The sequence below is a fragment of the Triticum dicoccoides genome, chromosome 7B (genome assembly GCF_002162155.2).
Source record: "Triticum dicoccoides isolate Atlit2015 ecotype Zavitan chromosome 7B, WEW_v2.0, whole genome shotgun sequence".
Classification (NCBI taxonomy): Eukaryota; Viridiplantae; Streptophyta; class Magnoliopsida; order Poales; family Poaceae; genus Triticum; species Triticum dicoccoides.
The window spans coordinates 744489613-744493117 of record NC_041393.1 but is presented as its reverse complement, the minus strand read 5'-3'; the positions used below and the strand labels follow the sequence as shown (position 1 = coordinate 744493117).

The window sequence follows — 3505 nt, the reverse complement described above, 5'->3', positions numbered from 1 at the left end:
TGCATCTGTCCAACATAACAGGCACACATTAGTTATAAAGTTGCCTCCAACATAACCCTTAACAGTCCAGCATCAGTTCAACCATCACAGCGTAGTTCAGACTTTAAATAGTCCGGTACAGCCAACAGACTTAAAAGGATTACAGATAGAAACAACAGCTCCAAAAGACAACCATTAAAGCATGACATTGAAACAGCAGCTCCAAGCTTGCCTATATCCAAAAGCTTCTTTATATCCTTGGTTATTCTATTTCTACACATGTCATTTCTGGTTTAGAGAAAACAAAGGAAGGGTCGGGATGGAGGTAGTTCTGCATCGGAATTATCTTCTACCACTTTGTGCAACAAAAAATATAATGGATTAACAGGACAAGTAAGTAGCTAGTAGAACAATAGTCAAATGTGATGCATGCTCATGAATCAAATAACAAATCTACTGCAGCAATATAGTTTTTTATTCACAAAAAAGCTTCAGGAGCAAAGGTTAAATGCCTCCATATACTAGAATGATGAATTCTAATTTATAGTTTGTACTCCGGCACAACAAAACTCGTAAGGATACAAAGAAAGCAACATAGACACAAACAACCTGCTGTTGGCTTGGACTAGACATTTGTCAATTGTCATACGGAAGGAAAATCTATGGTGAAAAATGTGAATCAAAAATCATGCATAAGCTCAAAAATATTGAAGGATAAATATAGTGGTTAACATACCTATAAAACAGCAGCTCCAAGCTTGCATACATCCAAAAGCTTCTTGATATCCTTAGTTCTCCATGTGGCATTTCTGGTTCAAAGAAAACAGAGAAAGGATCAGGATGCATGTAGTTCAACATCAGAATTTTCATCTTCCACTTTGTGCATAACGAAATAAAATGGACTAACAGGGAAGTGTCTAGTGCAACAATAGTCAAGTGGTAACATTTCAGGATAATATAAATACATCGCTTAACATGTCAATGAGGCTAGGCATAGATAGAAAGTGCATACATCTAAGTAACTAGCAGCTCCAAGTAACTAAAATATTCTAAGCAATTATCATGAATGATAAAACACTAAAGAGAAGAGACTTACCCGCAGATTTCTAAGCAACAAGTATAGGCTGTTGACGTCCTTGGTCTTCTTCTTGACAAGCCGTACAGATCTACGGGTCTCCAAATTGCCATCGTTTGGTGGTGCGTCCATTTCCATTTGAATTTGCGTCTCTTTTTCCACTTGCATTTGTGCCTCTTGCTGATCTTGCATTGATGGATAATCTTCTTTGTCCTTACTCACCCCATCATTATCCTCACTCTCACTTTAATTGAACCTAGCAAATCAATAACAATATTCCATTTGCATCGTGTGAACAAGCAAAGCATAGTAATCTGGCTGCATACCAAGCAAATACTCTAGAAATGTGCACCAATAAGATCGAGATATATGCCTTACCATATAGAAATATGACGGATAGATCCAAATACTCTGAATTGTGATCATCCTCATCTCACTACATGAACAGCGCAATGTACTGTTATGTCCACTCACACCAAAAAACTTCAACCAATTTACAAACAAATACCAAATAGTTTTCCAAGATATTTGGGAACCACTTGCACTTGCATCATGGTTGCCGCTGCCACTCCTATTTGCAGTTCCATTACCTGAAAATCAAATGACAAAAGAACATCAGTCAGTTATGAAGATACGTAACTAAGGAAGCAACCCTTGCTTACTAGGTTGTCCTCATATTAATAATAAACAAAAATTATACAACCCGATGCTCTAGTTTAGATACTAAGGAATAAGTAATTTATATACAACTCGATGCTCTAGTTTGCCAAACATACAAGTCACAAACTGTAATCTGTTCTTGAGAAAGATAGAATGATGCTTAGTTCTAGAACCACCACTTAATGGTACCGCTGAAGATTGAAATTAATCATCGGTCAACATCTACTTTTCTGTTGAAATTAAACTGTTCTTGAGAAAAAAAATTAATGTTGTGCACAAGCATGATCTCAACAGCTCAAAAATAAGCACACTGCGCAAATATATGGAACAATTATATATTTTAGGATGTTCATAACAAGGTTTGTAATCCACTTTTCTGTTGGACCAAAACGAATATTACCAGATCTAGAGCATCCATGGTGACTACAAGATACATGTATATTTCAGATTAATAATTACACTACTGTGTTCAACTTAACAAGACTCAACTTTTCTTACCCCCGTATGATATATGCATTTGCCAAGCCATTTACCAGGGGCCTCTCCTTAATCTAAAGGAACACAAGTACATCGCAGTACAGATTATAACTAAGAAACAAAGTAACATCGATCTGAAATTGTTGAAGAATTAAAACTGCATGCAAGTACCAGGGATGAGACAAATTGTTGCTTAAGTAGGAGGATATAAAGGCATCAAGAACATTCGTACCTTGCCAATCAACCTCCGCCCTCTAGGCTGTTGCCGCTGCCCCTTGCTACTGCCTCCGTTCAACTGGTCGGCTGGCGCACCATCAGCTCCGTTGTCGCAGCCGCCGAGCACCATACTGCAGTCTTGGAGAACCAAAGGACAGGAAGTGGATGGGTGGAGGCGAGGAGATGTGGAGGAGGGTCGGAGAAGTGAGCGCCTTGGCCGGAGATGTGGAGGAGGGCGAGGAGATGGTTGGAAGCACTCGCCTGAGATGTGCGCAGCGGCGGCGCCGCACACAGGAGGACGGACAGGAAAAGAGAGATTTAGGGTTAGGTAGCGTGGGTTCGTGGTTTTGTCTCAGCGGAAGCCTAACTGCAAGGCTCTCGAAGCTGGGCCGGGCAAAAAAAATTCAAACTGGGCCAAATTATTCGGCCGATAGGCCCATATATCGGGCCCTAGCGAGACGGCCGAATTGAAAATCAAAACGCAGGCCAGCGGTGCACTGTGTTAGTAGCTAGTGGCACTAATTTAAACGGAGCTCTCTTAGGCTGGTTCCAATGCATGGGTGTTTAGAAGGGGTGCTAAGCATATTAAAAGGCATAGCAATCAAACTCCCCAATGCATAGGTTCTTAGCTTCTTGTAGCTAAGCCCTCTTCATTTAATTAGTCATGGGATCTTAGTAGTATGTAAACTTTGTGGCCTTTTTGTGGCATGTTCGTAGCTACTAAAATTGCCTAGGCAAATACGTAACAAACAAGACAACAATTTTGCGAATCAGTTCCAGCAAACCCGAACAGAAAAACAGGAGCGGTGGTGGCATTTTGTTTGGACTCTGATACTCTGCATGAGTGCTTGAGTAAAATAAAATCATCGTAATTAATTTTGAAATTGCTTCAGTTGCCTAAAATAAAATCAACTAGTAGTACTTTCTGTAACCTTGTTAGATAGTCGATGTGCAAAACAAACCACGGACTGTAGTTTAGCAAGAATCTGGGGCTAGGGCATATGGTTCAGATCACATAATATTTATATCAGAGTCTCCACTATTCATAGTTCAGACTATCATCAATTTACCTATGATTCAGTCTATCAGTTAGAAAGA

The 3505-nt window shown here is 39.7% G+C and overlaps 1 long non-coding RNA gene across 1 annotated transcript; it reads right to left on the bottom strand.

Moving 5' to 3' along the window:
* Nucleotides 1-1288, bottom strand: LOC119335530. Its single transcript, XR_005161904.1, has 3 exons — nt 1076-1288; nt 716-788; nt 1-267 (listed from the first exon to the last, which is right to left on the bottom strand). It is a non-coding gene; the product is annotated as an uncharacterized LOC119335530 (long non-coding RNA).
* Nucleotides 1289-3505: the final 2217 nt, after the last annotated feature.